Source organism: Pieris rapae, chromosome 14 (assembly GCF_905147795.1).
Source record: "Pieris rapae chromosome 14, ilPieRapa1.1, whole genome shotgun sequence".
In the NCBI taxonomy this organism is placed as follows: Eukaryota; Metazoa; Arthropoda; class Insecta; order Lepidoptera; family Pieridae; genus Pieris; species Pieris rapae.
In genome coordinates this window covers 1,088,917-1,103,367 of record NC_059522.1, presented here as the reverse complement: position 1 = coordinate 1,103,367, position 14,451 = coordinate 1,088,917, and the positions used below count along the sequence as shown (strand labels likewise).

The following is a 14,451-nucleotide window of genomic DNA, read 5'->3' as shown; positions in this document are numbered from 1 at the left end:
AACAATAATCAAAGAAAAAAATAAAATTATCAAGAACAATAAAAAAAAAATCTTTTTCCTATTTTTCTGGCCCTGGCTTAGCATAATGCCGATTAATTTCCTCTGGAGTGACTGCAACCAACTTGCAAGCACTCCGGTATTGAGTCTGTCCATGGGAACATTACATCAATTGAGCCTCCTGCCCGTTTGCCCGTTAAAAAAAAACTTTCGTGTACAGGAATTTAGTTTCTATCACTTGTTATCGACCGTATGTTTTCACCATCACACATACAGAAAACTTGAACCGTTTCCCATCATCGTTTCAGTTTTCCCCACACCCTTTATAAGGAATTGTAAAAATAAAATCAAATCGCGTCTCAATTTGCGTCCGCCCCGAGCGATGTCAAATTGGAATATGTTACCTTAAGTGGTCTTTGATTGTTGTTCAATCAATGTGATCTTTTTGCGAAGATATTGTATAAGACTTTGCTACTCGTGAGACTTTCTTTTTGCCCTAGTACCTTCAGCGCTTTCTGACGCAGGTTCACCAACAACAGACTTACGTTTTATTTAACAGTATCTAGAATTGCTAAGAACCACATCGTGAGGAAATTGGCCTGAGCTGATAACCGTCACTGACGGCGTTTATCAGATAGGCAGGATACAGAAATTCAATTGTGATTGACTGAGTTCGTGCTGTGAAACTCTGTTTATATAACCCTGCATTAATGTATATATTTTTTTTAATTATTGTCGTAAAGTAGAGAAAAGTTTTGGCCTACTGGATTGAGAGTGCTTTTTCTGTACAAAACTGCTACGACAAGATCTCACTTATGGTTCTGAAACTTGCCCGCGGTGGTAAGAGAAAAGCTGGCAGACCGAGGCTGCGTTGGTGGGATGGAGTTGTTGGATGGAGGAGAGGATCTTGAAACAGGGGTTCGAAATTGGACGCGGGAACCACTGGGCAAAGTGTACTTAAGAGGACAAAGACCCACATGGGGATGTTAAAGAATGGTCTTGCGTTCGATATGTATAAGTATTTCATAAAACGTAAAATGAATAAACATGATTTTCCCATTTCATAGAAATCTTAACCAAAAGCCGGGAATTCGGAGCATTTGTAGATTGACAGATTAGGCGAAATAATACATTCCAAGACGGATCCAATATAAATAGTTGGCATATTGAATTATTTATTTTGTTGCATTGGGGTGGAACGCTTACGACTGGTTAGAAATACGAAACGTAATTTTATCGTAATAAAAAGTTTTACATTTCTGTATCTGTTTGTTTTTCCTTATTGGCAAGTAGTGCTCTGTGTGATACTCGACTTTTTAGATTTAAGACATGGATGTTTCCTCACAATTTTTTCCTTGATATTAAGAGATAGTGTTTATATTTTCAAGCCAATAAAAAACAGTCAACTTACCACATATAATTTTTTTCTTTATTTTTTAAAAGGCCTCTAAATTATTATGGGAAATTATAAACTAATAATACTTAACAAAAACCGTTATTAGGAATGTTGAAGAATAAAAAAAAATGTTCCCAACTAGAGCGTAAAACCGAAAAATAAACTTTCATATAACTGTAACTGAATTGGAGAGTAAAATTCAAATTTCGAATTCCGTTTAAAACTTCCATCTCGTAAATGCTCCAGTTTCCGCTGGAAGTAGCTAGAGTTCGAAATTCAAATTCGAAAAATACGCTCCTTTCCGCTTCCGGCGTTTGATTCCTCCCGTGATACGACGTTTCCTCTGCTGTATTTGAATGAGATCTTACAGTACGGATCTTGTATTTGACACAATAATCAATATCATTTTAAATAATTATAAATCAATTAAACAAAGAAAGTGAAACAGCTGTGTATTTTTATGCAAAAAAGATAAACAACAATTTATCAATATAACCTTAGAAATAAGATAATTAACGTATTTCTTGATAAGCATATCTTATCAGTACAGACAGTGACATCTGTAAAAACAAATGATAACAACGCAAATTATTCAATATGCACCTAAAATGATAACAGTTTAAATTACATGTTCTTAAACGTCGTTATTGTTCATCATTCATTACAATTATTATAAGTATTATTTATACATATTTTTTATAGAACAGGGGGCAAACGAGGCTCACCTGATTTTAAGTGATACAGCCGCCCATGGACACTCTCAATGCCAGAGGGCCACGGCGCTTGCGAGTGCGTTGCGGGTTTAAGAAGTTGTACACTGTTTTCTATAAATCAAATTGGTCGAATTGGTGCTGAAATGAAATGAAAAACAAAGATAACGGATAGTGTCTAATACACTTGCCTAAATGGAGAGTACACAAACTAGCGATGCAGAGAATGTATGGCGGCAAGCGATGTGTTTCAACGAAACATTGCTCTTGGAGATTGGAAAATTATATCGCACATAAATTCATGTTAGGAACACTACTCTAGGTATTTCCCCGCGATTTAATACGTATTGAATGCTTGATAATATCTGATAATGTTAGACAGTTCATATCTTTTTTAAGGCCGGCAACACACTTGCCCATCATTAGAATATTTATAGTACACATTATAAGAGAAGATAGATGGACGTGAATGTGACGGAATGGCTTCCGCGCTATTACAAAAGGAAACGAAGCAGACAATTAAAACATAGGAAGATGATTTGCGAAGAGCAGCTGGCCCTATGTGGCTACACAAATCTGGAAACGAAAAGTGTGGAAGTTCTTAGAGGAGGCCTATTTCCAAGGACATACAGCTTGTATAATAGAATGATTAATGTTTATTTTATTATTATTATAGAATATTTATAGTAAAGTATTATTATAGTAAATAATTCTATAATAGTAATAATAATAAAGGCTCTTATTACTATAGAATATTTTTAAATAAAGTTCTATTTTACGATACAGTAACTCCAAAGACAACTACAATTTGTAAATCGCGTACGCTTTAAATCTATAAACAATAGAGCAAAGTGATGTACTACAGTTTTATAGAAAACATCAATATCTACTATGTCCGCGATATGTCTTTTAAAAACATTCAAAGTCTGTTTACCGAGAAAAGCTGTAGGAACACCATACAATTGTTTTAAAAATAAATAAAAAGCTAATCATTTATGAATATTTTAATACACTACTGTTTAATGTTGTGTTGTTTTTTTTGTGTATGTTTTGATTTGTATGGTATTTATATGTAAATAGTAACTGGATAGTAATAATGGCTTATTTAGTTAAATAAATAAATATATATTACCGTCACGAAAAGACGAAACGTCCAGAGAAAATCCTAAATCATTTGTAGCAAAGTATAAATCATGGGAATACATCTTTGAATGCGTACATTTTACGAGTTTCTTCGGGAAAATAATAAAGAATACAGAGTTATTCACATCACGGCCGGGTATTGTGGGCAGAGCCGGGTATAGCCGGGTATCTATCGCGGATATCCTTCAAACGCACCCGGGGCATCCGTCACACTTATATTTACCTACGCGTTGTATAGAGTGTACAAGCTTTTAGACGCGATTAAAATGCACAGTTATTAACGATTACAAATATTAAATGCATGTGGAGATTAGTTTGAAAGAGCTATAGAATACGTTTACATAAAAACATGTGTGTAATTCACACGTGGTAGAAGTGAAACCTTCAAAAACAAAGTTTTTATAATGAATCATATGTAAATTAGACTTTTTTCACTATCTAAATGTATTAACCTTTTCTTTAAAAACGGTTTGTTCTAATGATAAATATTTTGGGCCCTCTTATATTGATCGATTAATTTTTGTTTTTCAACTATAAGAACGGAATGTCTAATGGTGCATGGATGCTTTTAAAAAGCCTAACTTTTATTGTTAAAAAGAAAGTGAACTAGCCCTCACACTACGAAGCCCATGTCATGGGCAGCTAGTCTCCTTTGACACGTTATCGTTACTTGACAGAAAATATATTTTTCTTTTCGCAGATCCGAGTGGAGCGGGACCATAGTTGTGGTGCCGGCCACTCGGATCCGTGCGAGCGTCCCGTTAATTGATTTAAACCATTGCAATCCCTAATAAAAATAATAATATACATTCATACATATTTTTAAACATTCATATTTACTTAATCAAAAGTCACCGTAAAATGCTTTAGTATCCGGCTTTTACTTTGTATCCATATATGTATTATTTGTTTAAGCATTAAATGTCTTCAACAATGATTTTGTAGATCTATTAGTGCATATATCTCTGGTCAAAGCCAAGAATCACGTAAGCCACATTCGGCAGCATACTAGCACTAAACCCAACGATGCTTTATCGCAGTGCTGAAGGATTTTTACGAGCGAATCCGGGCTTAATATACACTACCTCTAATAACCTGGGTCACCTTATGAAATTGCGTCTTTTGCTGCTGTCGGTTGTACAGGCCTAATTTATTTTTCTGAATAAAAGGTTGATATAAGTCATTTGGGTCCCGTTAGTCCAAGAAGAGTTAATCGGAAATATCAATGGCGCTAAAAAGTTTTAGTCCCTCAATTTTCTGTATCTGTTTTAAACTTCTGTGTTTACGCTGCGGTGTAAGGCATGCAGGTATTTTCAAGATGTTTTCATTGTATGACCGAGTGTTATTCGAAAGAAATTGAATAGCTATTGTAATAAAATACATACAGATTTGAATGCATAACGTAAGATTTCTGGTAATAAATTGAACTACACAGATGTATTAACATATATTGTCCCAATCACACATATGATGTATGATGAATGACAATTCCTTGGTGAAGGGAGAAATAGTGACAAATTTGTGACCATATTTTTTAAATAAATATTAAAAGTATATAATATGATTTGAGTTGGAGTTGTCAAAATAGTAAAATTCGCTTTACGTTTAAAGTTTTGCCAACCTCAGATATCTGTTTAATTGTCTATCTTTCTTATTACTTCAGCTGTCAGCTATGCCTGTTATATTTTAACTTTTGGATCTAAGCAAGCAGGTTACCACTTCGCACTAGCAAGTGTTGATGGCGGATATAGAAAGAAAAATCACTCGTGTCCCAAGCTTCGTAACACAGTTAACTGAGTTAATATTTAAACTCGTATGACAAATCTTCAAGATTCGCAACCAACCTGAAAATAATTTTCCCTTAGCCATTAAACCCCCATAAGTTGGGTATAAAAATTTTACGGCCCATTTACTGGCAGTAAACTGTGGTCAATACAGGGATGTCCCATTTTATTGTACCAATAACCCCACCCCGTGGGCCAAATTGCCTTATAGTAAAGAAACTCAGATTTAGGGATCTTGCGTGCTAGTTCACTTTCTACGTCCTGTTATTTCAGGACAGGGTTCAACTAGTTTTTTTTTTATAGAACCGGGGGCAAACGGGCAGGAGGCTCACCTGATGGTACGCTCTTTTCTTGAAGGACTCTAAGTATTTAACTAAATATGAATTATGTTTGTATTGAATTGTAATTCATAACTCCGTTTTTTAGAATCTAGTTTTTTAATTGTTTTTATATAATTTTAGATTTAGTTTGGTGATTCTATCATTGTTCAATGATACGGCCCGTTCACACGTGTCCATTTTACTAGTACGTATTTAACACACATAGGCACCGTTTAACGTTCAACGGATCCGTCATTACTGATCCACATACTTTCCTTCGCCGCTCGAGCGAATGTTAAATGCGCACATAGAAAGAAAGTCAATTGGTGCACAGCCGGGGATCGAACCTAGGAACTATGGGATAAAAGTCGTCAGCTGCAGAACAGGGCTAAGACTAAGACAAAATAGCATATGTTAATAATTAAGTATTGAATAAATTGTATTAAACAAAAACAGTACAATTATTTTCCTTACTTAGGTTATAAAGCTAAGTAAGGAAAATAATAAAATCCGTGTGAGCCAAAACAATGATATAATTGAGGGTAGTGGTTTAGCGCATCAGACGGAAGGTGAGGACGATAAAACAGACAAACTGCGGATTGACAGTGTTGTAAATATAATGCCACTTCACAAGACTTGAAAACGTGTGCGAGTTAGCTTTGGCGTTCTCTTATTTCATAGATACAAATACAATACAGTACAAAGTACACATGTCAGAAGTAAATCATCTCTGTAAATTAATTAATACTAAGCAAAAAGTCCCAATATATAATCATGTACCAGTATATAATCACTCCATGTATTTGTATATCTTTAATCAGTAATCACACTGTATACACGCTGTATGCGTGCTAATAATAAAACAAATAAATAAATAATCTGAGTTTACATACGACGTTATGCGACAGAATTGCCATCTAAAATTCTAATATGTAACTACTGAACGAATACATCAACTCATAGCCTGTATTTTTTCTCGATCTCCCTTTCTCACTCTCTCTCAATCGGTCTCAATCGCTCTCTCCCTTTCTTCGACAAAAACGCTGCACATCCTCGTGACGTATCCGTAAAAATGTAACCTAATCCACCTTAAGAAGTTTTCCTTCGAAAAGAATGAGAGATAACATATTTTTTTAGAATAATTAAGGTACGTTTTACGTAGGTCATATGCCCCTCGACTGTCATCCTTGAGGTCGTAGGTTCGATCTCCTGCTATGCCAATGCCTTTCAATGACTGCATTTAGCATGAAAAAGCTACTTTATTCAATTGCGAGGTTTGTATGAAATGGCATAGTACGCGTCAAAGTGCAGAGCTGCTGGATTGATAGGTGATATAAAATCACTAAGTAAAGTTAGCCGTAACATACTCCCAAGACACTCGCTACCGTAAAAACCAGACATTTATTGAAACGTCGTAACGTATTGATTATATACCACAAAATATAACTTTATATTCGGGCGAGGCTAAAGAGATTTTGATTTTGATGTCCCAGGAGACCCTTAAAACCGAAAAACGTATTGCAAATGGATAATATTCCATCTGCAGATTTTTAATTTTTCTTTATAGGTTATCAAGACTGCGTTACCCGCGATGGTAATATATGGGTGTAAACGCGGCTTTGTATTCCTAGAATGTTTCTTGCGACCACAATACCAGCTGTTGTTATAGCAATCCCAATTTTGAGGATTAACGACACGTTAATTGAAACTGACATCATCACGATGCCTTTGTTGTTCACATGTGCCTTGTGATGGAGAGTTATGTGGGGCTTGCTGTGCATACCTACTAAAACCCAGCGCCACCAGCTATCGCCCCACGAAGGACACGTGTGGCCAATGTGAAATGAACATTAGCAGGGGCCACATCTTCCAATTCGACCTAATTGCAGAGCTTGATTTGGTCGAGAACAATGCGACTTCAAGAAAAGAGCGTTCAAATTATTAATAGGCCGGCAACGCACTCACACTCTGGCATTGTCAGTGTCCATTGGCGGTGGTATCACATAACATTTGCCACTGTTATACTGCCACTATCAAATAATAACACAAATATTTAAGTCTGTAATAGAGTAGTCCTCGACCCAGCCCGGAGGGAGAAGCCAAGCCTCAGATCTAGTTTTGGTTAATAATGTCCTCCAAAAGGGAGATCTGACACTGCCCTGCTGATTAGCTTCTTGAGACCTGCCTGATTGCGTGGGTATTAGCATTAAAAAATAAACTATCATAATATTATTAAAGCGTGCTGGTCTTCTGAATAAATTGTAATGTTATTAATTATTCGTTCGAAAATAGTCCTTAAGCCTACCCTCGAAATAAAAAAGCCCTTCATAAAATTGACTCGTTATTACAAAAAGAAAAGAGCTGTATTAAAATGTCACGTAGCACTGTAATTTAACACCCAATTTGTATTAGAAATGTGTCTGGAAATCGGAAAAGGGTAAAATCGGTTTTCGCGGAATTCCTTTTTTTAATTTTGAAAGGAATTCTTTATTTAAAATTTGTACAGTGTTTGATAAATCTATAAGACACTTGTTTTAAACAAAGTTTACTAACCGTAACACACTCAAAATAATTATCTTTAAAATTATGTGCGACTTTGCTGCTACAATAAGTATCCTGAATCGGGCTTTTGACGACTAACGGGATATTCAACACAAGCCTTTTAGGTGGCAATTGCTGGTAAAAGTATTTATAAGTACATATCGGCGCAAATTTATATATTGTTACGAAAAATATTAATAATGTTTGGGATTCATATTTTATGATAGTCTGTAGTAATTTTATATTCTTTATTATTTATGTTACAGCAATGGCGTGTTAGTGTCAGCTGCCACTGTCATTATCATTTAATGACATCGAAGTCAAATCTCTTTAAAACCGTTAATATGACTAGTTCATTTAACTTGTCAATGTTGCTAGATCTTATAATAAATCACTATTCAATGATCGATAATAATTATGACTCCATAGTCATAATTATTATTATGGAAAGTTATTTATCATAATTTTAAATATTAGAGACTTAATAACAATAAATATTAAAGTAATCTTTGACACTCGTTCCTACGACTCTGTTTGACTCTGTGGTCTATTCGGGTTCGGTCGTGGAACGAGTACCCGAAATGTTACGAAGCTTGTTTATTACAAATTCTGGTTGTTATAAATACAGGAACTGATTGGTGCGAGCCTCAGTTCGATTGAGCGGTCGAACCAAGCAGAAGCCTTTAAAGTGTAGACTCTAATGTCGAAATTAAATGGCAGATGCCAACAAACTAATCTATGACACCAGTATTACTGACGTCATTATCTTCAATAATTTAATGACAGCTTTAATTAATCTGGATTCGTTATTTACAGGCCCTTCGCGCCGACATACACCTATTTAGTATTTACAATTATAATTCTTCACAGCTATTTAGTAAAGACTTAAATTCGCAAACTACCTAATCGTACATTCAACTTTATCGATGAAGTGAACGTAAAATTAATATTATCTTATCTACCAAATGTTTTATTTAAAACTTATGTCCGAGGGAGATAAGACAAAACTAGCGTCCACACAAGTAGCACCCATAAAACCCGTTCCAGCGATGCCTCTACCAAGTTAGTTTCTGTTAAAACGCTCGGTGGTTAATAAAATCTACTAAGAAAGCAAAATTATGACGATTAAACAACTATATGTCTATGGCACCTGTATCTTAATTTAAAAAAAAATAAAAAACTCTCTTCATAGTATTTTATCATTTAAAAAAATCAAATACACAACTACACGCAATACTCGTCGAGCGAGTTTGCTTATCTTGCCGAAGCTGCGTACAAATTATTTGCAGAAGTCCATTAAATATGAGGGTGTGCAATTATTGTATCAATATTCGCTATATATAATACCATATATTCGCAATATTGGTGTGTTTGACAAATTCAAAAGGGCATTAAAAATGCATGTTAAAGTGAAAACAGTTGACTAAAATTGAAACGGCTAATGGCGACGTGTATCTCGCTCGTATATATACATATTAATATTAAGTTTCTCATGTAAATAAAATGTTTTTTTTGTAATGAGAAATAAAGTTCTTTAAACATTAAATATTTTTCTTGTATACATGTTAAGTGGGCTTTCTTATTCAAATATACAAGTATTAGGATGACATAAGTCAGACAGACGGATACAGCGAGTTATAAAAGCTAGCCATAGATTTTAATAGATATGTCAGCATTGTGGTAAAGCAGGCATATATAGGTATTTATGTAAAAGGAAGTTGTCCAACATATTGTCCGGTTAAGGAGAAGTTTCCAACCGGACACCCAAGATTATGACGCGTGGTCGCGCTAACTTACAATCAAGTACAAGTGAGAACTTCTCTTAGCGCTTTTGTGTTGATCGCTTTTGTTCATCTTAATTGAATTCAATATTATCTACTAAGATATTTGCAAGACGTTAACATGAAATGTTTATTAAATTGTATCACTATTCGTTCCCAAGTACTATAGAAATAATTTTACACACTTTCAAAATTGCTGTGAAATTTTAATTCTAATAATAATAATGTTTGAAACCAATCAAATAAATTATACCGATATAAATGAGGTCTATTCGAACTATGGGAACACATAAATCCAATTCGGGTCTCTAGTTTTTTAGGTCTGGGACTCAGATGTCTGTATCTGTTTCATGATTATTTGTTAATCTAATAAGCAAGTAGGTGGTAAGCCTCCTATGCCTGACGCACGATTTCGTCTTTTTGGGTCTAAGCCGGTTTCCTCGCAATGTCTTCCTGCGCCAATAAGAAAGTGGTGCATAGCCGGGGATCGAACCTACGAACTTAGGGGTGAAAGGCGCAGGCTAAAGCCACTAGGCCACTGACTAGGACACTGCTCTATATTTTTTTTTGTGATATATGGGTATAATATTATATAATAGTGAAATAATTAATTATTCGTATTATTTTCAGTTAATATGTATTTTCTTTTATCAACTAAATTTTTCTTAAATTAGTACACAAATAAAATGTACGATCTACTGATGAATTTTATTACCTATCTTGAATTTCCTAGTTTGGTGATAAGCGATGTATGAATACTTTCACACCCTATTTCATCACGATTAAAGTTTTAAAAAATGACCATATTTAGGTGAAAATTTTAATATTAGAAACGAAATCTTTTGCACACGGAACATTAGCTTTACCCATACATTTCTCTCTAAAATCAACACTTAACCTCTCTTCAAATAAATGTAAAAGTAATTAAAATAACATAAGGTTATACCCTTAGAAATGTCAAATATTTATTGACAAATTATATTTATAAATAATATGACACTCAAAAAATCCCCTTCAATGGAAGTCCCTGCCATGTATGAAGTCATTCATAGTGACAAATCACTGCAACAGTTGTTGATAAGGTATTTTGAAGAGTAGTCGTCTTTGTATAACAAGTGAAAATGAGTGGAAATAAAAAATATCCACGTAAGTATTAAGATTAATTTTAGTTAAGAAAAAATTTCGGCATAACGTTAATTATCACTTATTTAAAAAAAATACTGTGCCCAAAAAGGATTCCAACGATTATTGTTCATGAGTCGTTCACATTCACGCATCACGTTCCTCAACGTTATATATACCCGTTATATATTAATTTATATTGTTTAATGAAACGCATCCATCGCTTAGATTTTTTATATCTATTTTATTTTTCAGAATATATCGCCGCTAATGTTTACCAGAAACCTACTAATTTATTACCTAAAATCCCACCTGAAAAGTCCGCGGATGGGAAGAAAGCTATCAGAAATCCACAAAATCAAGAAATGAAAATGTGCTAAGAATTTTTAGTTAACTTTTAGTATCATTACTTCTTAAGCTACATGTCATAAGAATGAATTCGAAATGTGTATTTCGATGACCCTGACCCGCTATCGTATCAAAATCATTACAGATATTCTGATATTTTAATGTAAATAGAGAGAGTTATAGAGATTTCCTGGCATCACCTGTAAATGCGTACTGTATGTACACGAGAGATTTCTACGCGACAATGAGCATTATTTTGACTGAATTGTCAAACTTCAAAGTTTTACATATTAGTACAGCTGCACATACAAAATTAGCTCACAAATGTTATTATTTAAACACACATTAACACCACATTCGTTTTAAAGTTCTACATGAATATAAAAAAAAATGGTTTAAAGATGTTGATATGGTGATGTTTTAGCTTTGCTGATAACGTATAAATTCTCCGAGAACGCTTCATGATTGTCAAATGTTTCTGTTATCTTAGAACATTTATAGACGAAAACGGTTGATAAGACTCTAAATTTGTAATATTTGTATCGAAAGCTGTATTTGTTTATAATAATAATGTGTGATAAGTGCGTTTTTATTTAAATAAAACCTGTTAAAATTAGAACATTTATCAGCACATTCCTCAAGTTAAATCCAAATGTGAATAAAGCTGTCAATCGTTGTCAAATATTACACGCTGACCGCAGATAATAATTTATATTTACAATTTATCAAAGACGTTTCCGTTTTGGTGAGCGACGCTCGTGTCTTTTACATTTCAAAAATGGATTCATTTTTTAAATTTATTAAAAGTGTTCTGCCTCCATCGGAACCACGAAGTAAGTATTTATTTTGTTTTTTAGACACAAATAATACATAGTTAAAAAACACAAAGCTATAAGATAATGATCAATAAAGTATCAATAGACTGCCATGGTCTTCTAAGCAGAGTCGACTGTACATCACAGGAAGAAGAGCGTACCGATTTTCAAAAGGCCGGCAATGCACTGGCGAGTGTTCTGCCGATGTGCGTGTCCATGGTCAGCGGTATTGCCTAACATCTGATGAATCTTCTCCTCCTGGGATTTATTGGGAAATTGTCGGTGATACAACAGACTAACAGAAAATAAAGTTCCTCTAGTTGTATTAATGATAACGTTGGCGAATTTTAAAAAAAATTAACTATATTTAATTATTTACATCACAAGGTTAATACTTTTACGTCTCGTTAAACGTAAATTAATCAATAAGCTTATTATTATTTTTATTTAACAATTATTTAAACGCTCCTTAGGATTGATTTGCTCGAGTTCAAATAATTTCTTTATCTCAACTTAGCGAAGAGGGGCAGAGAGTTTTTGCCAGTTCTTTCCCGCTCTACGCCCTTGTCTTGCGAATTAGTAAATGCAAAATTTTGAATAAATTTACCATCCATTCTGTTGACGTATACAAGTAATTGTTTACCTATATGAATACAGTTATTTTGGTTTGAGTTTATGTATAATAAAAGTCTGTTAATAAGGAAAACTGTGTAAATTAGATATAAATAGGTTTTGTATCCTTACTATTGAGTAACGATTCTATGATTTGCCCATCATTTTTGGAAAGGCGCAAAAGAAATAAATCTTATAACAAGTCATTCCGTGGGTTAGCGACTAGTAAAATATATATATATATATAACACGTACTATATAGGATGTTTAGTAAAAAATTGGATTCTCTGTGTCGTGGGCAACTAGTATCTTCCGTTTCACATACGTAAAAAGGCCGATTTTAAAAGGCCGGCAACGCAGTCGCGAGCCCTCTGGCATTGAGTGTCCATGGGCGGCGATATCACTTAACATCAGGTGAGCCTCCTGCCCGTTTGCCCCCTGTTATATAAAAAAAATCTATTTAACAATATCCTTTATAGAGAATAAATATATGAGGAGCAAAAAATTTTAACTGAATTTTAAGACATAGTAAGCTTGCTGAACCTGCTTTCATACCTATATATTTTATTAAAACACCTGTCAAAACTACTATGAAAAATTTCAGCTTCCTCTTCGCTCGTGGAAGCCAGGGTGTACCAAAAACCCACAAATCAGTTACCTCCCTCTCGAGACAGCACGCCTCCAGATACACCACCTGGGTCGCCGAAGCCCAAAAAGAAGACCAATGAAAACGAAGAACAGAAAGATAAATAAATTTATTAACACTTTACAAGTAATACTATTTTTATCGACAAAGGACTTGCATAACAGTACAATTGGATTATAAAATCATTAGATTACAAAATCTTACCTTCTGTTTCAATTTATAAAGATAAAATAAATTTAATCCCAATTGGGAGTGGAGTGGAGTGAAGTCTTAAGAAAATTTACAAAATCATTTGTAAGCAATTTTTGTTCAGTGCAATATGTTTTACTTATAAAATAATAATATTCTCACTCGAGTTTTCTAATACATAATTTATTTTGAAAACAAGTATAGATCAGATTATCAGTCAGATTATTATGAATATATCTCTATTGTGAGGGCTTTTGACATTTTGGGCTGTTCCTGTATCCAATACATTTCTGACGCTATCATTTAGAGATTCAGATCTGACTTTTGAGATTCAGAGCTGCAGTTTGAGACCTCTACTCAGCTAGGTTTTTGCTATTTGGGAGATTAGTGATGAACACCTAGGCTTGCCCGTAGCTGCTGATAGGTCACTCTTTTCTTCCGCCATCATGCATCGCACAGCACTGATGTTATCTTCAGTAGTCGCTGTTATAGGACGTTTCTTACGTGGATCATCATTGAGATGCTGCGTCCATGCTTAAATTCGTTAAACCAATTGTTGTGGTACATGGGCCCAGCCTAAAGAAATGCTCATCGCGGCCTATCATAGATTTGTTGTTGAGTAAGCCCACAATGAAAGTAAATAAATCATTGACCGAAAATTTTCTCGGGTTAGGTTTATTTTCATGTGTAACAAGAGTTTTAGATTTGCCGCCAATTCACAAAAACAAATGACTTATGAATGCATACATTAGGTTACCAAAGAGTTATAGAATTGAAATTCAAAAAAAGTTTTCATTAGCAATGTTTTTAACTGGCCAGTTCTAAACATTTTCAGTGTTACCTAGGTATTTTTTTATTTAATAAATGACTCCTAAGAATTCAACAATAGCTGATCTTCCTCGTATTTGATATATTTAGTACGAATTATATTCATATGTGTTCGCTGAAATATTCAATTGTTCGTATGCGAACCGCAGATAATAATAATTAGATTTTCCATATTCATGCATGCAAGCAAGGTGACGGTCAGACCTTACACAAAAGCAC

General features: G+C 34.1%; 1 long non-coding RNA gene across 1 annotated transcript; it reads left to right on the top strand.

The window, feature by feature from the left end:
- Positions 1-10,695: 10,695 nt before the first annotated feature.
- LOC111003528 lies at positions 10,696-13,477 on the top strand. Its single transcript, XR_002600583.2, has 3 exons — positions 10,696-10,818; positions 11,050-11,975; positions 13,174-13,477. It is a non-coding gene; the product is annotated as an uncharacterized LOC111003528 (long non-coding RNA).
- The last annotated feature ends 974 nt before the right edge of the window (positions 13,478-14,451 follow it).